Below are 23108 nucleotides of genomic sequence, written 5' to 3'. Positions count from 1 at the left end.
GTGGTAAGCAGTGAAGGCGTTCTTCATGAGCACTTTAACTTGACACAGGCTCCGTCTGTCTGCAAGATTGTTTATCTGAAAGTATAACTGCTACATAGCATCCGTGGAAGGATGCTCTGCAAGCAGTGTGTTAATTTTATTGCAGCTAGAAACCCCAGATCACCCCAGGGCTCTGTTGTGCTCGGCTTTGCCCTCTGCCTTCTGAAAAGGGAAAGGGAAGGGGAAAGGGAAAAAAAGGGAAAAGTTTTTTCCTCTTTTATGGATGGGAATGGAAGCATGGTACCATCAAGTCATATACACGAAGTCAAATGGGAAAGTAGAGCATATGAACCTTCCCAGCCCCTGTCTGTGGTCTTAAACGTGTAACTGTCTTCCCTTCTTAGATCTCAATTTGAAACTGATTGCATTGGAGTGGAAAGAAAACTAACTGAGCAGGGCTATCTAATCCTGCTCTGAAAGAGCAAAAAATGCTCAACTAAGGAGAGAGAGCCGTACCAAAAGATGAGAAGCAGCAGAGCTTCAAATAGGCGCTCTGGAGGATACTAGTGAGGTATCAGAGACTCGATGGAGAACTGATAGGAATAGAAGTGTGGATCAAAGCACAGAGGGAAAACATGAGGGGTTGTATGAGCCATGTGTCAAAGGGGGGAAAAGACCGAAATCAAAGGAACGGTTGAAATGTAGAGGTGTCTGATAGCTGAGGATGCATTCTCATCCTTACAGCTCTATTTGAGATAGCTTGCTTTGCAAACATCACCAAAAAAGGAGACCAGACAATGCCAACTATTTTCTACTGCAAAATTACCATATAGAGAACCACAGGGAAAATGCCTCAGACCGCAAACTGTAAACAAGCCGAGCCACTGGCAGCCTTAAAAACCAATGTTTTGTTTAAAGTGTGTGCTAAAACCAACTTTGTTTACTTCGCTGCAAGAGAACATTGTATTTTTCTTCATGGAAAATTGAGAAAACCTGGAGGGCGATTCTGTGGTTTGCAGTAAATAAACACAAATGTGAAATCGAACACTGCCCAAATTATAAAAGCTGAGTACATGGAACACCCCCAGCACAAACTTGTCACTCAAGTGCCAACTGTCAGGAGTTGGATACTTCTCATGGAGCGCAGCTTTAGCCTTTATCTTAATGTCAGTGCTTTGTTATGATTGACCTTCTTCTGGCTGGGATCCCACTTAAACTAGACAATCCTATTCTGCTCAGAAGAGGGCGAATAGAGAACGCATTGTTACTTTGTCAAATGTCTTTGGACGGGATCCCAGATGGGAAGGAAGCGGTGTAATTACTGTACTCAATAGAGAGCAGTGTAGGGGCATGGGAGGCAGCCGGGCTGGACCTCTGCTGGCTGGGAGGCTTTGCTAACTGAGCAAGTTTCCTATTAGTGTTCTATTTGTCCTGCTTAAGCAAAAGAAAACCCCCAAACCAACCCTGTACTTGACCACTGTAAATCAGAAATTCAGACTAGGTTTCCTAAGCAAATATAGGAAAAAAGATGCCAAACAAGTGCTTGCGGTGGCCATTTGAGAGTGGGGAGCACAGCAGCGTAAGCCAGGTTTGTTTTCTTTACTTGCAGAAGGTAAGCCGTGTTCTGTTTTAAATTTCACAGAATTAGGTGGATTCTTTTGATTACAGCTCCGTTACAGGCAGCCTTTGCTAGGAAATGTACCCAGTCTCAATGCTGCAGTCTCTGCTTTTGAACTTGTCGCAGAGTAGCGTATGAATGGCATTTTAATACATGTATTTAAGACTATATGAATTTCCCTGAACACAGTTCTTATGAAATAGCATAGGAAGCACATTCATTACAAAGCTTTACCGTTCTGTGATGAGAGACCTCTCTCTTAAGTGGAAAATGAACTCAGCTTTCTCTTAAAAGCATCTCAACAGTGAAGTGGGAAAGGAGGTGAATTATTCCAGGTGCTGTAAGTACCCATTATGAGAGATGCTTCTTGCCACGCACAGCTCTGTTTTACATGAAATGGGCAGAGGACACGGAAAGATTTGCTGTTGCTGTTTTACAGGGAAATAGCAGAGCCACGTAGGTACTCCCAGCCACCAGGAAGGCCTGGCATAGCTGGGAACACAGCGCTGCCTCCTGGGATGCAACCCAGGTGCTTTCCTCATCAGGGACAACTCCTGTTTGGACAGAGTCTCCATTATGCTGAGTGCCATCCAGAAGTGAGACACAGGCAAGGTCTCCATCCCAGTAGAAACCCCCTGGCACCGAAGGTTGTGTTTGAGCTGAGGAGTTCTGCCCCATAATGTAAGCCACATGAAACAAAGTGCAACTCACTCAGAGAATAAAAAGTGCACAGTGTTCAGGACTAATCTAAACACATAGGGGAGTTAGTAAACACATCCTGACACAGCCTTTGCCTTGCTCATCTCAGGAGCTTGACTCAGCTGAAGAGCTAAAGCAGGTGTTTGTCTGCAGCCACACTCCTTGCTATTTGGTGTTCCGGTCGGTGCTCGCTGCTGGTTTGCAGCAGCCCTGCAGTGCCTTACGTTTGTGTGGCTGATGGGCTTCTGTTAAAGGGTATGTTAACACCAGTGTCACTCTGGAAGCAGCACAGAAAAAAATGTTTTACTTCTCAGATGTGCACTGGAAGTGCTATGTATTAAATGGATGCTTTGTTTTGATGTGAAGGAGGTTTTCTGGGTCCCTGACATGTTCTTGAATGGCATCCAAAGTTTGGGTCAGGACAGACAGGAAACCAGATGGAGATGTTTCTGTATTTTCCGAGTCAAATTGCTTCACGTGCCGTAAGGATTTTGCTCTCTGGAGAACCCAGCTGCAGTGGAATCAGAACTTTTAATTCCTGTAGTGCTGACAGATTTAGCAGCCACTGTGCTGAAGGCATGTCCTCGCTTGGTGGAGCACACAGGGCTGTCCTGGCTGTTTGGATAGGTGTTCCTTCCTTGAGAACTTCTGCAGAGACATTCGTGGTCCAGCAGGAGTGAAAGGTTTGGTGCCATATGTGGATGATAAATGCTTTCATGCATACAGTGATTATTTGAGAAAATCACTGGCTTAGTGCTTATCTTTCCTCGGGGACCATTTTTCATTAGATCTGATGTTTTCTAAAGGCCCGTACGCTTTGAGAGAGGAGCTGGAAGTCAGCCACAGTGATCAACGTGAAATGAAAAACAAGAAGGAGAGGTTTTAAAACTATTTCTTCTTTTTTTTCCCCCAGAAATTCTTTTTACTGTAACTATTGTACAGAGATCACTGCTGCTGTGCGCAGAGGCGTTTTAGTGAGAAGCATTCTACCAGCATTACTGTGTTTATTGCTGGTGGAATTATTAGATTAGGGAGAAGTTTGCAGCTGGGGGGTGGGGGAGAGCAGTTCAGTGGGAACTGGAATTTGGATGGATCCAAGGGGGGACTCATTGCTGGAATTGCTGCTGGTAATGAAATTGCTTGTGTTTAGTCAGAGAGCCACTGGCCTCCAGCACAACTGGATCTGCTGGGGGCGCCCAGGGCACTGTTGGTGAAGATGGGGAATTCACCACGGGTCCCTCAAGGATTAGTTCTGGGAGGCTGAGTCACAGCGCAGCCATTAGGAGCCCTCTGGGAGGATGACCTCAGTGCCCCAGGTGACAGACAGCAGCACACAGGGCAGTGTGTGCTTCCTGCAGCCCTTGGTGTGCAAACGGTCGCTCTGCCACCTTCTGGAGTGAAGTACCAGGTGTAGAAGGGGCCAGGCATTTATCTGGGAGACCTGCTCTGAGCCAAGGTGTAGGGTGAGCCATCCGTGTGACAGACGGGGCAGTGCCATGCTGCTGGGGGACACACCACGGGATTGGGCCCAAGAGCTGGGAAAAGTCTCTGTCTCTTGTTAACATGGTCTCGTGTGGCAGCAGGTGAGGTTTTTAATTACTGTTCCCTCTTCCTGTACCGGCCTGCTGTGAGCAGCTCACTCTTTTTGAATGGAGAGCACTGGAGTGAGATTTGTTTTTATTCCTAACCTACTTTAAGTAATTTTCAGGATGCTGGCAATTGACATACATTATTTATACTGCTGCAAACCTCGTATTTAGGATAAGAAATCCAACTGCCAAGCTTCCTGCTCCTAATGAGCATTCCTTTCAGTGAATTATCTCCGTGCAGCCCAGGGCTGCCTGTGCCAGCACCCAGCTGGGAGCAGCTCACCCTGCTCAGCAGCACACACTGTGAGTGGCTGCCCTGGGACTGAGTGACACCAAACCTGATTTTCCATGACCTGCTGTCATGCGCTGCTGCTTGAACCTGCACAACCCGAATTCAAACTGCTCCCCTCCTCTCCCCTCTGCCTGGCTGGGGTGGCAGATGGAGGTGAGGTGGGTGTCCCCCAAAAACCTCTCTGAGGGCTCTAAATCTGTCCCTGTAGCACCGGATCAATGGCCAGGGCCTACGCCACCACCTCTTTTTGTTCCCTTGGGGGTTAACTCATTCCTTAACAGCCGGAATAGCTTCTGACAGCCCTCCCCTTTGAACGCCGTGCTCAAGGACACCCCTCCGCCGCTGTTTGCTCAGTCAGAACTATTCTGGGGAGGATTTCTTTTTCCCTTCTCTTTTATCCGAGGCGGCATAATAAAATACCTTAGATAAACAAATTTATTCTTGGAGGGATGTTTATTAAGCGCTGGCAATCCCGACGATAAATAATGTCTCCTGCAGAAAGTAGGGCAGGAGGCGATGGTGCGGCCAGGGCGCTCCCGCAGTGCCACCTGCAGGGACCCGCGGCCCCGGGCAGCGCAGGGAAGGAGAAGAAGGAGGATCGACCCGCCTGCTCTACAAAACCAAAGCATCCCTTTTGCTCTACAAAACCAAAGCTTTTTTTTTTTTGTCAGTGAAATGAAAACCACAGAACTTTCATTCTGGGTCAGCCTGAAGCGTCAGGTTGGATCCAAAATGAAACGCTTGGTTTAGATTTGGGGTTATTTAATGCCTGGTTTCCTCCTCCTTCCGATTAACTTTGGTGGTTTTCAGTGTGAGGAAGAAACACTTCGAACTGAAAAGTCAGAAAGTTTCTTTTAGAAAACACTGAGGGGAAGAACTTCATCAATTCTGGGATGAGGCTTTTCATTTGAACTGCGCCCTGGAAGGCAGCACATTGAGCTCTTCTTCTTTAGGTGCCCCGCACAGCATCAGCCTTCCTGTCCCTCACCATCTGCTGTTCCCCCAGTTCACCTGCCATTCAGTTAGGTATCCTTAAAACTCAGTTTCTTGGTAAATTTATGATCTGTCAAGCCCCTAATCTCTTTTCTGGAAGGAATACACCACTCTCCTAATGAGGAACGGAGTTACAAAGTGACATATCCCAGATTACATTAAGAAATGCTTGGCGGTTCCCCTGAGACTTGGTCCTCAGCCCCACCTTCCTGCAGTCCCTCTCTCCTTAATGGCTGTAAGCTGCTGGGTAATAAAGCATAGCTGTCCTGTCACCGGGCTGCACAGGGATGTGGTGTTCTGACTGTGGGAGGAAATCAGACGATTTCTGTTTTCTCTTCAGACTTCACTGATAAATGACACGAAGAGCACAGCAGAGATCACTGAACGTGGCCAAGCTCCAGGCAAGGTTTGGAATGGGAGAGGTCAGGATGATGTTTTTGGACTTACTTAGATTTAATGATCAATTTTGAATTTCATATGTGCCGGGGTTAGAGAAATCTCCATAAAGTGGTTTTGCCTGTGCATAGGAGGAGCAGGCAAAGTTTGATGCAGAAGGTGTGAACCCCAAGAGGGCTCAGGTAAGTGGAAGCATGGAAGCCTTAGAATGTGCTGCTTCTGTGCACTGTGCCATTTTCAAAGCTACTTAACAGGATACCAAAAACCCCACAGAAATGTGTCCTTGCAGGAGGAGAAGATCTTCCTGGGAGCAGCCCTGGGTTGACCTTCTGGCAGGCTGCTGTGCACATAAGGGCTGTGGAGAGGCAGGCAGGCTGCTGCTGTCCTCCATGCTTCTGGAATGGCTCCTTGGCCATCTGCCACCCTGAAGTTTGTTGGTAACGTTTCGGCTGTCACTGACTGCATTGCTGTGTGTAGCTCTCCCATCTGTAGAGGGGTTTTTTGTACAAGTTAGTTTCTAACAAGAGCCACTGCAGTCAAGAATGGGTGGTCACGTTGTACTGATGGAACTGCTTAAGCTTCAGAAGCAAAAGGAAAGTGGGCTTTTGCCAGAGGGAAAACCCAGCTGTTCAAGGGAAGACCAAGAGAGAGAGAGGGAAATGGTCTGAATTCCTCACTGGATTGCAGCAACAATTTGCTTCCAATATTCTTTATGGAAATAGTAGCTGGGTGTTCCTGGAGGTCAGAGTGGGGCAGATCTGTAGTGAAGGTGAGTTGGCAGCCCCAGCTGTGGCCCTGTGCCCACTCGCTGTTTGCTGGAGGCTCCAGCACTCGGGAGTGACGGCTTCCCAGCTCTGTGCAGGGCTGAGCTGCTGGCAGGGCATGCTGCTGTCCTGGGAGGGCTCTGAGCTTCCAGGTGCTGAAGTGGAGAGGGAAGGAAAAGAACCAGAAATGGAAAGAGATTAATTTGTGAAGCCTGTCTGCATTTATTTACATAAATTCTTCTCCTCGTGCAGACGCGTATGGCACAGGCTGCAAAATCCCTGCTTCTGCTGTAGGCAGAGCAGAGGATAAATATATATGGATGAATAAACAAGGCAAGTAATCCAATCTCATTGCTAGTGTTCAGTTCCTGCACTGTTGCTCTAGGCAACCAGCTTGAGTGGGGATATTGTCTATAACCTTAAAAACTGATTATAGGCTACTTCACTGCCTCATAGTGTCTTAAAGAGGATTAGAAGAGAGTGTAAAGCTGGCTTAGGCACTATGTTAACAAAGCCTCAAAGGCATCTGCAGATTTCCTTGTTCATGAAGTGATTAACTTATTTAGTAACTGGAAAAAACATGAACATTCGGGGAGCCGGGGTGGTCGTAATTAAGGGATATAATTCTGCTGTCACGAGCCTGATGTGGGCTGAGGACTGTCTGCACATCCCCTGAGCACCCCCAGCCTGGCATGGGTGCAGGTTTTGTCCATCATTCTGCAGGCAGAGGGGAGGAGTTGTCAGCAGTGTTGAAGTCTTGTTGGGTGCGTGTTGGAATTGTGCACATTGCATGGGATGGCACTGGTGGAGCATTCGGAGCTTTTGTGGGTGCACTGCAGGTATCTGTGTGTGCTGGAGGAATGATGATGAGGGAAACTGATTCTTCTTACATTCCATGCAAGAAGATCTTCAAACTGAGAGTGGTTTAAAGAAAGGGAATTGCGTGCTTCATGTCGAATCAATATGGGAAGGTGCGTGAGGTTCACTAATTGTCCATGAGCGTTGTGTTGGAGGATGGAGACGTGTTTTGATCTTGTAGGAGTGGAACAGCTGTTGTGTCTTCTGTCTCTCCACTTGTTTCCCTGTGATTGCTTCAACCCCAGATAAAGGATGGGATTTTCAAAGTCGCACAGCCTTGACCTGCTCACTTTGTCACCCAACTCCACTCAAATTCAAGAAATTCAAGCAAGTGAAAGGAAAGACAGCATTATTGGTATAAGGAAAACAATTAGAGACCTGTGCGTGTTTCCCCACTTAGCTTCCTGCAGGAAAACAAGTGCTTTCAGATGCTGTTCTGGTGTTAACAGCTCTTGTAAACCTGTCATTGTAGCTATGTGCCTTTCATTCAGCACCTACGAAAGACACAGAAGTAGCATCTTATGGATGAAGAATCTCCTATTTTAACCTTTACAAATGTCAACTGTTCTAAACATACACACAGTACTTAGCATCAGGGCTAACTCACCAATTATTAACGGCTTCTCCTGCTACATTTGAAAACAGATTCTCGTAAGTGTTGGCCAGAAAACAGCTTAAGTACTTGGTAGTTGTTCCAGTCCAGTCTGGTTTCTTCCCCTTCTCTCCTTTTTCTTGAACCACTTTGCATTAACAGTTTTCCCATAATGATATCATTTTATCTGTTCTCCAACAGACCAGAAATACTGGGTTATATATACTGGGTTATAATACAGAAATAATGGGTTTATTGGCTCCCAGGGTATGGCATGAATTCATCTGGATTAGTTGAATTTCATCTTAGAAACCCTCTGGTAGGCAAGATGTTGGATCTTGATTCGTGGGACCTGCATTTAAACACAACAGAATCTGACCTGCTCCTTTCATGTGGGTCAGGGCAGTGCCAGAAAGTCATCAGTATTTTGCTGTGATCTAAGAGGGAACTGGGCCAACGGAGACTTACAGTGCAAGATATTGCAAGATCCACTTCTTTAGGTCATAACCCTTAAGTTAATTTACTTATTGCAGTGGGGAATTGTACTGGCTGGCTTAAAGAGCTTTCTGCTTTTGCTGTCTGTGCCTGATACTTGCAGAAAATCAGGAAGGAAGAATATTTTTTGCTATCTTAGTGAAGGGAAACTGGTGGGAGATTCTCTGCAGAATGCAGAGAAGTGATACAAAACACTTCATGCTCCTCAGATTGACCTGCATCCAAGAAATTCACAGCAGTATCATTTTGCACACACCTAATGGCATGTGGCTCCTGCCAGGACTCAGGGTTGAGCCACACCATGGTCTTGTTGCATGCAGATGTCTCCTCTGCTGCAGAGCAAAGAGAGATGGTGGCCTTTGTTTTGTTATTGGAATCCTGGAGTTCTTTGGGGTACGTGCTGACCTGTGCATGGTGCACTATGCAGGACATGCTTAAACAATACAAACCCTGTGGTCTAGTGGGGAATAAATGAGTGCCCCAGGTACAAACAGCAGTTTGCAGCACGGAGAGCTGCTCATCTGGCTGGATTTGCTCAGAATCCATAAGCGGGTAAAAAAAAATCTACTCTTTTTGCCCTAAACAGTGAAGTGTGGGGGGTAGGAGGCCTGGATTTCTATTAATTAATTGATTGATTGATTGCTAACTATGGCCAGCACTTCTCGAGGCATTAGCAAGCCATCTAATTTCTTTACCAGCTTTTCTTCTACTGCAGTGTGCAGTCTTTACCTGAAGGCAGTTGAGAACAAGTTTTTGTAGGACGTAGATTTCTTCCTGTGTGTCGCTGTGTCACAATGAGGATCTCTTGGTACTGCCCAAATTCCCACTGTAACATCACCAAATTATACTTCAATAAATTACACGTCACGGATATTAAATGCTCAGTTCAGTTTCAGTGCAAAATAAAAAGCTGCAATGATGGTAACTTAAACTGGCAATAAAATAGCCAGCATTACGCCTGTAAATACTTAATTTGCAAATGGTTAGAGAATTAGGCACCTGCTATAAATCCTTATCGTGGGCTCTGCACCCCGTTGGTAATCGGTGAGCTATATCTCACTTCATTATGCATGAATGTGTAATTTTCCAAAAGCATAAATGTGGCCTCCAAGGGCACACACATTAATAGCATTCGAATGAACCAATTTGTTTCCTACCCAACGTGTTTATCTTCCAGCTCTTCGCTCTGAGTGCCAGTGGAAAGGTTAATGGCTCACAGTTCCCTGTCAAATGATGCACTGATTTAACCTCCATGGTGTCTGGATCTTTCATTGTCTTTGGCCTTTAGCACACTGAAAGTTAACAGCTGCATGCTAGCTCAAGTGTGAGAGGGTCTTCCTTAAATTATTGCACATGTCCAGGATTAAATGGGATCCTGTTTCCCTCTTGCCCATCGTGGCCCTGATTCATCGGGTATAGGATGCTTTGGGAGCGCTTGTGCTTGCTTCAGCAAAGTCTTTATGCCATTAGAAACACACAAATAGCCACTAGAGCAGCTGGGTCTGGTCCCTGGCCAGAAGATGAGCAACTCTTAGTCAGATCCCCTACAGCGTTCCCAAAGTCAATGGGAATGCAGTCTGGATGGCCATGTAGCCTAACGGTTGGGCAGCACTGCTGGGTAGGGCAGGGTGCACGAGGTGCTGCCACAACCAGCGTGCAGCAGATCCAGTTCAGGTTGTGCTACAGCTTGCAGAGTCGTGTTGTTAACCAGGCTCAGTTTGGGCGAACTGGTGGCAAACCTTGCAGATGGTATGCACAGATGAGCTTAAGTACAGCTGCACGTGTGGCATTTTCAAGGGAACTCCAGTGAATGAGGAGCAGAGTCATGCTGAATGACAGTGCACCTCCTTAGGCACCCAAATTTGAAAACTGCTGCCTGATTAGATATGCTCCAATTATTACCATGATTTGCTGCTTAACAGCTGTCACTGAAGGCTCAGGACAGCTTTGTGCTGAATGCCACCAATACACAAAGCAAGAAAAGAAATAACCTGAAGGCGCTTCAAATCTCTGCTTGAGACAGTGAATAACTGCAGCAGGCTGGGGAGCAGGAGGGGATGGGGGAGACCTCTGAACCATTTGATCAAGTCTCAGAAGAATTTGGTGTTGCCTAAGTTTGCACACAGAGCTATCGCAGCAAAGAAGTGGCATGAAGTTGGCAGCAATGGCTGTCTCAGAAAGGAAGGAATATTTATTTCTAAGCTTGTGTAATAATTACCATGGTGAGCTCAATGAGTTTTAAAGGAAACAATTAAGCCACAATTACAGAAGGGGAAGAAAAGCCAGAACCCAACAAAGCGCGCTCCCTTTTCCTCCCCTAACCTTTTCTCTCTTTCTTTCCTCACTGTCCACTTGCTGTGTTAATCTTGAATTTGAATGAAAACTTAAGTGTGTCTAAATGTAGCCTTGCCCCTGCAGAGGGGGTGGATATGTCATCAGGGATCTGTCAGAGTCAATAACGTTTCCCCTGCAGCCCCAAGCTGTGCCTCAAGATCTAACATTTCTGTCTGAATTATCAGCTAATGCTCTGACAAATTGACTGTGATTTTCTTTTTTTCTCCCTGAGTGGATGTGCCTGGTCTGCAGATTAGGTAAACACAGCCTGGCCTTGGTGTACAGCCGTGGCTGATGACTTCCAGCCCAACATCTCTGCCGGGCTGTGAGCAGAGGGGTCGGGGCACTACTGGGCTGGCACTTGGGATCATAGCATTTCACGCTGCCTTCTCTAGGGGGGAGTCTGAAGGAAAATAAAACCCCTGGGAAGATGGGAGCTGTGGGATCCCAGACATGAACCGTAAGGACAGCAAGGTGCTTGATGGATGGGCAGGGACTCCAACCAGAAGTGCTCATTTATGGTTCTGGAAACCCAAGTGGCCAATGGCAGAGAGATTTCTGATCTTTCTCAGGCACTGCTATAAACATGCACAGCAACCAGTAACAGAAATGCAGCCCTGAGTTCCTTCTGAGCAGTCTCAAGCAAGGCGTGCTCCTTCGTTGTGTGCACCACAGAGATTTAAGGAGGGAAGAATGGAAAAGGAAGGAGAGCAAAACTACTTAATGTAATTGTTAGTTATAAGTAATTAAAACAATGATTATTGTTGTAAATATTTGTAAATTGATATGCAATATACATAAATAAAATGATTAAAGTAGAAATTAGGAGCAGAAATAATCATGTCTTTATTAAAAAATAGTTTTTCATCTGAAATTCCTAATGGGTTCTGTGTTATAATTGAACCACCCAGCAGTAAATCCCTTTTGTCTGTGTGTAGCACTATGTGCATAGAGGGCACGTGGGTAAAATCTTTAAAGTCTTGGAAGACAGATTGCATTTTTGATAGGCTGGAGGCTCGGTAGTTATTAGATCCAGCAAAGACCACCTGAATGAATGGAGGGAAATGAACGGGTCATTCATTTCAAGAGCCCCCATGTGTGGCCAAGATCTGACTACATACCAGGTAGTGTGTGGCTTGGGCTTGAGACTTCTACCTGCATAGAGTAGCTGGGTCCCCCTGAAGCCCATATGGGGAACCTCATCCCAAGCTCTTTTTGATCGAGTGGTGCAGTGGATGAAAACACTGCTCAGCTGAGGGTTGGGGCAGTGAGTGGCTGCCTGCGCTGCTGGGCAGTGCTCTTCTTGGTCCTGGCTTTGGTGCAACGCATTGGTAGAAAAGCAATAAAGAATTTGTCAAATGCAATACGTTAAGGCTATTTCACTTGCCATTAAAGTTTCATGCAGAAGTTTCACAGACAGGTCCCGGTCCTATTTATAGGTCTCCTTCTTGCTTTCAAGAATATTATTAAAACTGGTTTGTTATAGAAAGCTGCTCTGAAAATGAGCCAACCTGGTAAATAAAACATGCTTGCCTTTACCAGCATGCTTTTCTCCACAGAACAATATACTGAGAAATATTTTCGCCATACATTTTTGTCAGCACATTATTGCTCACACGCCTGTTTAAGCAGTAAAGCAGTTTGAGTGCATCCTGCAGCACTTTCCTATCCATTGGAGGGGGGAATCCCAGAAGCTTTGAGCAAAAAGGGCTGAGTAAATCCCTGACTCCAGGGGCTGGGAGGGCCCATGGAAGAGAGGGGAGGTCATTCCCTGTGTGTTGCTTGGCTGCTTGAGGTCTCATGCTGTAGGGCTTGTGGTTTGCCTCTGAGGCAATGGAGGATACTTTAGGATTCAACCAGAAAAAGAAAGAAAGAAAAAAAAAAAGACTTTAAATACTTGTTAATTATTTTGTTAATCAGGGTTTTCTGCTGCATGTTATTAACAATGCAAATTAAAGCAGGAGTCTGTGATGCCCAGAAAACATCTGCTCACCAGAAATGAGGCACTAAACAAAATGCCCTGTGTGCTGTGCTCCCATTGCTGTGCCTGCAGCAGTGCGTGCAGGGCAGGTTGGTGCTCCTGTGCTTTGCTGCATTGTGCCCTGCACAGCCCCACTCATTGCTGTCATTTTTAGTGCACTCTGCCTTCATGGTTACATATTTTAACCTGGAATTTCATTGTTTTGTTTTTTCCTTTCTTTCCTTAGGCCATTCTGGAAAGCAGCATCTTCACCTGAAAAAGAGCGTACACAGGCTGCAAAGGAAGCCCTCCATCTGCTGCTGGCTCCTGCTGGCTGAGGTACTTTGCCTTTTTTCCAATGCAGTGCTCTTAACCCCTGTACTTGAGCATCCTGAGTTTCTTCTCCCAGTGTCTGCTTTGCTTTTGTTTTTGGCTACGAGCATTGAGGTCTTGAAACCGAATCAGCTGTGCCCTCAAACCACCTCTTTACCCTTCAAAGCCCTGCTTCTCTGCTGCCTGGGGTAGGGCAGCTCAGGGCACAGCATGATGTGAAATGCATTAAAGGTGTGATGGGTTGTTTGAAAAGCTGGGGTCAGCTCTCCTCCATGTTAGTGCAACTGTTTTAAGGGCTCTTTTATTTGCAAATGAAACAAGCCCATAATCGTGCATGTTTAAGCTCCTCATCAGACATACCATGCACTTGGCTAAGGTTTTGCTGAGATATAACCAGGGCAGTTGTGGAGAACACCTCATAGCTCTTTCCAGCAAGAGTAACAGATCTCGGTGCAGGGAATCCTCTAACTGTGAGTACTTGTGATCTCAGCTCTCTTCTTCTGATACTTTCCCCCCCCCCCACAAATAACGCATGCAAATGTATCTTTAGGCAACTCCACAGCCTGTAGTAGGTTTTGCTTTTTATGCTCTTCTCCTGTCTGACAAGGTGTGGGTATCCTTACTGCTCCTTCTGCTCACCAGGTTCTGAAAGCCTGATGGGGTGTGTTGGCTCTGTGGTTCGAGGAAGGGAACCCAGTGTGGTAGATAACATCTTCCAAAGGAGGGTATAAGCAGCGTTACTGCAGGGCCTGCCTGTACTAAGAACAGTGGACTGAAGCCACCCACCTGCTGGAGATTAGTTCATGTACTTCTCTGTGTGAACTCAGCCTGGGTTAATCGCATTTGAGTTCCGCTGGAGTTATAGCCATGAATTATGTTGCCAGCTAACTGCACAGGGCTACACCTATTTTTCAAAGGCAAAGGAGGAAGCTGCTCTGAGTGACTCAGTTACAAGTCAGGCAAGTTATTTTCAGCATTGCCTCGTAGAGAACAAAGATAAGAACTAGAGAAAATGAAAGGGAAGGGAAGGCAATCTGACATTAGCTGAAGGTTTGCCCATGTTGCTATGTTTCAGAGCCAGGTATGTCTGCTTATGTTAATTGAATAGCATGCAGTGCACCTTTCAAGGTAACCCCAGAGCTGGAGAAGCAAGCTGGCAGGGAGAGGGAGGGGTGATGTTGAGCTCCCTGCCCTGGGTGCTCACTGCTGCCTTCCTGGGGCTGGGGAAGCGGCTGTGCTCCTTTGCAAAGCTTTAGTGAACTGATTTCTTGGAGTAGAAATGGCATTTTCTCACTGGTAGAAAAAAGTATGTGATGAGTTCCAGTTTGGGAAGGCCCAAGTGAAGTAACAATCTGGCTCACCTGGAGGCATTTCTGCATTTATTACCTTTCACAGCCCCCTGTGCTGGAAGGGGCAAAGCAAGGATAAAGGGTGACTTGTTGTGCTCTGAAATAGCTCCATTTCTGTGCTGAGCACACCGCTCTGTGCGGGTGGAGCAAAGTTACGGCCATTAGAGTTATAAAAAGAGATAGAACAGTTTCTAATCTAAATCAGATCTTGAAAGATCAATCAGTGATTGTCCTTATCATCAGCGGTAACTTCATCTCACTGAGCTCTTTGATGCCAGAGAAAAGTCTGAGATAAGAACCAGAGATCTGAATTCAAATGGGGAATCAAGAAGCATTTCTTCTGCTTGATTTTTTTTCCCCTCTCAATCTGAGCCATAGTGTGTGTTTATTAGGAACTTGTTTCTGACTTCCTTGGTAGAAATTCATTGTCTGCATGTGCTGTCTGCACTTCGTGCTAGAAATTACTTTGTACGGTTTACCCATCGGGCATTTTTAGCTGCAAAGATTGAAACAGAAGCAAACAAACAGCTGTATTTCGATCTGACTGCCCACTGAAAAGCATTCCTTGCTGCTCTGCCCTGAGCACATGCAGCAGTGCCAGCCCCAGGTTTGCTCTGTTCGGAGCAGTGCAGCTCAGCGCCCATCTCCGAGCTCAGCAGTTCTGTCCCAGTCCTTGGGGGGCCCTACAGGAGGAAAAGCAAATGTATAACCACACACACAGCAAAGTTACTGAGTGCCTCTGCTGTTGTTTATACGTTTAGATGCTATGATTAAATTACATACATAATGCATAGTGTTTGTAATACATTATTAATAATAATAATACCGTCTTGTATTATTCGGCTGGAAGAGGCCTGCTCCGAGTGATGGTTCATTGGTCTATTCACACACAATTTTCATACATCTCTAAAGATTACCATTTTAACAGCTTTCTGTATGGATACTGCCAGGCAGTTACATTTAACAGTGCATAAATCTAATTCCCTCTGCACTCAATTTTCTCAGGCAGCAGAATCAATTTGAATCTGTCAGGATTTTATTCTAAAGTCTATTAATGACTCCTGCCTTTTTCTGTATTTTTTTTTCCCCTCTCTCTTAACAATCTCAGTCTTTCATGAATTCATTCGGCTGCAGAAAGAGATGCCCCACTGATACAAACACTCTTTTATCTCTTTACAACGGAAACCTAATTAGGTGTGAAGGAGACACGAGGAAGGTCACAATTAGCCCTCCAGCAATAAAGGTTAACGGTTGTGAAATCCTATAATAATACTGTTGAACTTTGTTATTATCAATAATGATGGCCTTTGACAAGGTCAAGCTCATTACTCTTTGCCCACACCTCCCCTTGCCCTGCATCCCCACACGTGGTGCTCCCAGTGCGTCTCCTCCAGCGCTTCCATCTACTGGGCAGGTTTTGCCTTGGGCTGTTGGAGCAGGATTGCTTGCCATGCCTTTTAATTATTGGTTTTAAAAAAGATAGCACGTGGATTTTCTTTCCCATGCTTGAGTGAAATGATTCTGCTCAATGAAGAATTGAAATGGAGGTGGTAGCAAGAAAGTAATAGGTGATGCATCCTGTTAATACGGCATCTCAGAATGGAATGGAAACAATTACATGCCTTGCCATTACAAGCCAATGGATCTCTGACACCTGCAGAAGGATTCTGGGGAGTAACACCATGGTGGGTGTCATTTGTTGTGTCTGTATCTGCTCTTACGTCTCTAGAATGAGATAGATTGCAAACTAAACATTTCAAACGACTCTTTATGGCATTTTAATGCTGGTTTTATGCCTGTTGAGGAGTGCTTTGGAGCAACTCGAATCCATCAGACGTTAACTTCCCTGCTGCTTTTCTGTAGGTCTCCTGAAGGAGCAGAGCTGTGCCTGTGACTGAGGAACCTGTGTCTTAGTTCTTGTGTTTCCTTGTGTGCTGGCAGTGTAGGTCCACAGCTGTTGATACCAGGTTTGTGTCCTGGTCATCTTGTCCTGGCCAGATGTGGGCATGTGATTTCCAGTTCAAGGGAAATTAGTGCCAACTTGGCACTTTCTTGCAGTGTCAGTTTGGGCAATCTCTGATGTGCCGGAAAGTGCTTCTACACAAAGCACGGATAGAGGGAGAAAGTGCATTGGACCCTCTGACAGCAGCTTATCTGGCATGAGGTACTTGGAATGCCAAAGCTGGAATGTACTGCTGCTTCTGTATGTGTGCTTGGCTTTGTGGCGGTGCATCAGGTCAAGAACATCATATAACCTTTATTTTCCACCTTAGCTGGAATTTGGACAAACAGCGGTGCATAATTTGGGGCAGTCCTGTCCTAGGCTGCATCCTGAGTGTGGGAGAAGGGGGAGAATTCAGTTCTTACGTGGGCTGAGCTGTGCCTGGAAGCTGCCCTTCTCCTTCCCTGCCCCTGAGGGAGCTGTGAACGACCCCACTTCTCATTCAGACCCCTCAGGAGAATATGTAATAGTTCTTAACCAGTGTCAAGCCTCTATTACAGAAGTCAAAGCCACGAAATGTGAAGTAAAGGTAGAGGAGCAGAAATACCAAGAACTTGGTGTACATCTATCCGTAAAAAGCTGCAGATAGAGATGTTCAGTTGTCGCTTCTATCACTCCTCAGGGCAGATTTCTGTCTGCTCAAGTGAGACAGCATTATATGACAGTAGGATACAATGGCAGCAGTTGCTGCCTCCTACTAAGTCTGTGGATAGTGCTGCACTTGGACCTTGACTGGCATTAAGCCATATCCCATTTAGTATTTCAAAATATTTGTGATATAGGCTGTCTGACCAGCTTCTGGTAAAATATGAGTAAAACAGGATGTTCTTTGGGATTATTTATGCCTTTTAGAAAGGACTGGGTGTGTGCAAAGGCAGCTGTACAGCTTCAGAAGCTTGTGTGAGTGCACACGCACGTCCAGAAACAAACCCTCTCCTGTGCTGCCTGCAAAAGCAGGGTTGGTGCAGTGCTTGGCAAGAAAACCCTGCTGCAAGTGGTTCTTAATTCATAGCTCAAGGCTGAAGTTCAAACCCCACTGTCAGAGTGCAGACATGGATCACTGGGCACTGAAAGGATGTTCCTCCTGTCCCCTTGCTTCATTGGCTCCCTGCTTCTGTGTGCTCCCAGCACTGAGCCTGGAGCTGCTGGTGATGTCAGTGCTGGTCTGTAGCAGCTGGGTCTGGCTGTTAGGTCTGTACAATTGGATGGGAATATCTCAATGTGCAGAAAGAGGGGAGAAGGGAATAAGAGACAGATGCCAACAACTGTCCTATTATTAAAAATAAAAGAAGGAATAAATAGTTTACCCGGGAAATAAAAATGTACAATTCAGTGCATTGTCTGAAATCATGTTAGCTGTGTGGCTTGTATTTTATTAGCACATCTTATGGAAGGTTGCTGAGGGGATCCCTGGTACTTCTAACATCCAGATCTAAGAATGGCAGAATATGGCATCTTGGGTGTAGAGGGTGAAGCCATCTTACAACGGGCATTAAGTGATGAGGATCCCTGCCCTACTTCTGGTCAGAGATCCCAACCGGGAGCATCTCCTGTAGGACAGCACTCTCCTGCACCATTTCCTCTGCCATAGTACACAACATGCAAACACTTAGAGAAAGGCCTTGTTACAGCAGAGAAATGTGAACTTGGTCCATTAAACAATCCAGCTGTATGAGGAAAATGAAGCCATTCAGGCTCCCAGTTGACCTCACAGCAGTCACACAGCATTTGACTCACTAATGTTTCTGTATGGCCATTCCCATCCAGTTGGTAGAAACTTTTATTTGTATAATGCAACTTTTCTTTTTGTTTTAATAATGCCACGGACGTGTCCTTGTACTTCAGTGAGAAGGTTATCGAATGATTGACATTAAATGCCAATTTTATCAAAATATTGATTGAAAAAGTTCTTATGCTCCCATTGTTTTGTACAGATATATCTAATCTCAGCCTTATCCAGGCAGAGCAATATATTGCTTGCCAGACTAGAAAATGATATATTAGCCATCTGGGCAATGGGCCCAACCCTGGGCAAGATTAGTGCTTCAATTAGCTGTTGATAGCTTTCCATTAGAATTCTGGTTTCAAAGAGCACTAAACAAGAATGTTGTGCTTTGATTTTCAGATTTAATTACTTCCATCAGGGCTATAAATGAACTCATTAGTCTTAGTGGCTCTAAAACCTAGAGACAATAGAACGTTATTGCTATTGTTCTTATGGTTTGTGCAAACATTACTTTCAAAATGCCATTAGCAATGGCTATCAGCCTTTCCTAATGCAGCCGGCTGCTGACCCTGCACTGCAGCTCTGGGCTGAATGTGGGCATGGCTGCATGGCTGTACCATGCTGTGGGATGCAGTGCCTGCTGGCACACAGCATCTGCTGCTGAGGGGGTCATTGCAGGCAGGGAAAGTAACTGTGAGGATAGGATTAAACCTACACATTGCAAGTGCTCGGCTTCTGTGCAAAGTATGCGTGCTCTCTTTTTCTTTTTCCTCTCTGTTTCCTCTTTTTGTTTGTTTGTTTTAATGTTTGCCAGAGCTTCTGAGGCTTCTTGTGGCTTTGTGGGTTTTTCAGTCTGCTGCATTATTGTTCCGTGACACTTTTTCACCTAATTTTGCAAAATAACGTCTGAATTTATTTTATTTGATAATCTTTGCCTTTTCCCCTTGTTCCCAGTGGGTGGTGAGGTGCCCACAAGCAGTAAATTCTCCTTTGAATGTGATCCTTGCCCAATTCCTCCTAGAACAGAAGTAAACAGAGATGCTGGCAGCCATTGCACAGCCACAGGACTCTGCCAGGACCCCCAGCAAAGAAACCTTCTGAACTGCCACTGAGGTCACTGATTTGAGCAGCACTGGAGGGCCCAGAGCTCCTTCCAAACTAAATAGTACCATAATTCTGGGAAAGATGAACAAGCCCCATAGCAGGGAAGGGTTGAGGCAGCACTGCTCCCACAGAATTCAGCCCTGTCCTGGGACTGCTGTTTCTAGGAATTATCACAACTTGCCAGTAGATGAGCTGTATATCACACATAAGACCTTAAACCTTGTGGAGCTTTCTTTCATCCAAGGTGTATTTTCCTTGGTAAAAATCCCTCCGTTTATCTTTTTTTTTCCCTCTTCTGCCAAGGAAGGATGCCATGTGTAAGTAAAGGATATGATGCTCTGCACTGCTGACATTCGTTAAATTAAAGCTGTAATCGCTACAGTATGTCTTGACCATAATATTAATATGGCTAAGGCATTAAATGCTGTCATGTTCAAAGCCTAACACCTGCTTTGTATTAACATCTGGATAGTTATTTCATTTTTCATTCTGATAGAAAATTCTTTGATGAAATCCATAACTCAGTTGTAATTTTCGGTTCCTAACCCTTCATAAATCCCAGAATATGATTCAAAAAACCCACTTGTAGATCTTTGACAAGTTTCTGCTGGATTCTGGAGGACTGTTGTGATAATGTTGGGAGCAAAGGAAAGTGAATACAGAGGCTGAATCCTTTGGTATGGGTCAGATGAGGATTTCATCTGCGACTTTGGCAAGCAAGTCCCCTGCTGCTCAGAGCAAGGTGACTCCATCCTTTGTAGGTATGCTGGTCACACACCTCTGTCCCTTTAAATCCATCCTTTTTCACTCTGCCCTTTTGCTGGGAGTCTTCAGCATGAATTCCAGCTTTCATAGAATCACAAGGTTGGAAAGGACCTACAAAATCATCTGATCCAACCATCCTCCCATTACCATTGCTACCACAAGCTACTAAACCGTAACTAAACCATTTCATAAGCTTAGAGGTGAAATGGGTGGAAGTGGAAAGCTTGTGGAGCAAATATGAGTGGCTGCTGCTTCAGTCTGTGTGTGCTGGCAAAGGATGTGAGCCAGCCCAGCCAGAAGGGAAGAGAACATCCTTGCTCTTCTGGTAGAGCACAAACCCTGTAGTGCAGTCACTGGGGGCCTCGATGTATTCCTGGGTGATTCTTTTCTTTCTAAGCACTTTCCATGCCTGTCTCAGTAGTTCTGGAGCCATTCCCCAGTGTTTAAAAATAGCATGATGCCTCTCACTCCTTCCCTCTCTCTCTTTCTTCTTGCATTTCCCATCTGTAGGGGGAACGGTCTGACAGATGTGTTTGTGTTCCCAGTTCTGTTATGCTGAGGAGATGGGAAGAATGGGACTGGGGAGCCTTCCTTTGTGGTCACTGTTTTGTCTAGCAGGCTTGCTGTTCTCCAGGGTCAGCTCCTATAAAAGCTGAACTACTTCTATTTTTAAATATACGGACTATAGAAAGAAGGGCAGATTATATACAGTTGTTAGAGTTTGTGCCAGTAGAAAGAAGCAAGATCACTCCGTTAACTTCTGTCAAATATTTCCGATGTGGTCCTGTTCTGCTTCTCCTCTCCTGGTGTGCAGAGCCCAGCTGTGCTCCTGCAGGCAGATCTGTGAGGCTCCCATCCCCACGCAGGCATACCCTGGGTGATGTGTGCAATGCAGAGTGCAGATCTGCTGCACGTGAGGCCAGCAGGGTCTTGTCATTCTCATCAACCTGGATCTGATAATTTCTTGCCACTGGTTGGTGCTCACAGTGGTTCACATCTGGTGTATGCCAGGCAGAGGGGAGATGCTGTGCTCCAAAGATATGATGTGATCCTACTGGAGGTGGGTGAGGACCATGAAGACCAAGCAAACAGCTAAGAGCTTAGGCTGCCTTAACTTTACCTGTAGCAACAGGATGGGCTTTTCTCCCATCATTCTGAGCATCCTGACTGCTTATCATGGCCTTGGAAGATGGTGTATGTTCAGCTGAGTGAAAGAATTAAATGAGCTCCTCTGTAAAACTCTTCAGATACTCACTTGTAGAGCACCAGCCCTGGGTTTGGATGGTATTATCTTCAGAATACAGAAATAAATTAGAAAGCACCCAAAGTCTAGTGGGTTGTCATGTTTGATATACAGATTGTCCAAACACTGCTTGCATTCAGTGTGTCACCAGTCATGTGGGACTGAGAAATAAGTGACAGATGTTGGAAATGGGAGACTTTCTGCAGCAGTCTGTTGCCTGCAACCGCTCTGCTGCTGCTCCTGAGAGCACGGCGGTACCTCAGCTCCGCCTGGTGCTGCAGCTCTGGGACAGCTCTGGTGAAATCACTCAAGAGCTCCTGTTTCGTAACGACAATACAGCAGTGGTTTATTTGAAGGCTGAGCCAGCTTTGTATCGAAGCCAAATATGTCTGGCTTGGCACCATGAGCTAGTGCTGGAGCCAAGCAGCTGGAGCAGACTGTGCGTGTATTTAAAAGAACAAAACCAGAGAGACTCTTAAGTTATCTCCTGTTTGAGGTCAATCAGAGTGCCAGAAGGCAGTGCCAGATTTTGCATCAGGCTTTCTCTGGCGTTATACCTGCACACTTACAGAGCCAAGCTCCAGGATGAGGCTCAGTTCTCCTCTGCTTTCTCACCTCTTTATTCTTTCTTCCCGCAGTTTAACTGCAGGGCTTAAATCCCTGTAGAGGAGCAGCATCTTGCCCCTTCTGTCACCTCTTTGGGTCCCGGTCAAGCTCTTGGAGTTCACACCTTCACATGGGAAGCTCACTAAGGTTTTGTTTTTGCACAGACTTGCCTTAAAGCTGTGCCTGTCTGGAGGCTGAGGAGGTGACTTCTGTTGCACAGAGGCTCACCAATGTGTCTTTGGCCTCACGTTTTCAGTCATATTCTGGTGAGCCAGGGGTCTGCTGCTGGTCTGTTGGCTCCATTGAATGTTGGCTTATGGGATAATGAGCAATTATTGAGGCTGTGGCTGTGCTAGATGAATGTGATCCAGCTCATGGCTGTCAGTTGCTGGCTGTCTTCTGCATCCAGCATGTGGAGAAATGTCCTGCATTGGCAATTAGGTTCTTCAAGAGCAGAGAGGGCTCTGGTGTGAATGCTCACAGGTGGAACAGTTTGCTGCAGATATCTGCTCAAGCACTTAAATCGCAGTGCCTCTGGAAAGGTTAGGTTTCATTCAGTGTGTGATTCATCACTGACTAAACTCCTTTTCCTGGAACTGGAATGTGTTGAGATAGTGGATAAAAGGAATCCTTTATTTTTCTTGAATCCCAGAAATGCTTCAGGTGTATTTGTCTGAACCAAGGATGGAGAATGAGAAGGAATCCTGTTGGTTCACGAGGTATTACAAAACCCGGGCACACTTTGTCATGTCTAATTAACAACTTTGCCCATGATATTAAATTCACGTGTGCTTATAGCACACCACAAATGAGATATCTGGAAACTCATTTTCAAAGCACTTTCCTTTATGCAAGTAGTAGGAGATGTACCATAGCTTCTCAGGAAATTGGTTGGTAAATTGTTTTCTCCCTCAGCTTTGCTGCTATAAGAAAAACATGTTGGCTTTAGGTCTCTATTTTTTGGGGGGGGGGGTTTCTTGCTTCTGCTCCTGCCTATGAGCTTGAATGAAGGATGTAACCCAGACAAACATTTTGCTCTTCAAATAGCAGCAAGAATACAGGGTAAAACTTATTTGCTGGAGTAAATCTTGGAGAGATTCTGGTGGCGAGGTGAGTTGCCCCGTCTGGTCATTCATACCATCTCAATTCAGCACGTGTGACTGATGGACTCACTCTTCATTTTGTGCTAAATGTCTTGAGGAAATGTTCAGCTTGCAGCTCATTTCTTGAATTCAGAAGGGAATTTTGCTGCCACCCAGCTAAAGGTAATTACCTCTCACCTGTTTCTGTGCTCTCTGAACTGCCTGTGAGATTCACAGCCCTTGAAATGAGAAATCTGATTCCTTTGCATAAAATATTTGTTCAAAATTCCACATAAAAATGTCGGAGTGTGACTGAACTGGAGTGAGGG

General features: G+C 45.6%; 1 protein-coding gene across 1 annotated transcript in view; it reads left to right on the top strand.

Moving 5' to 3' along the window:
* The window catches only part of GALNT9 (polypeptide N-acetylgalactosaminyltransferase 9), a 301484-nt gene that overhangs the window by 70328 nt on the left and 208048 nt on the right, over window positions 1-23108 (top strand). Inside the window, exon 2 of the mRNA XM_072351100.1 lies at window positions 12817-12908. The gene's annotated coding sequence lies outside the window, so the exon portion shown is untranslated. The remainder of the gene's footprint in view (window positions 1-12816; window positions 12909-23108) is intronic.

The sequence above is a fragment of the Excalfactoria chinensis genome, chromosome 16, assembly GCF_039878825.1.
Source record: "Excalfactoria chinensis isolate bCotChi1 chromosome 16, bCotChi1.hap2, whole genome shotgun sequence".
NCBI lineage: Eukaryota > Metazoa > Chordata > Aves > Galliformes > Phasianidae > Excalfactoria > Excalfactoria chinensis.
The sequence above is the reverse complement of the archived record's forward strand: the minus strand, read 5'-3'. Positions and strand labels throughout refer to the sequence as shown.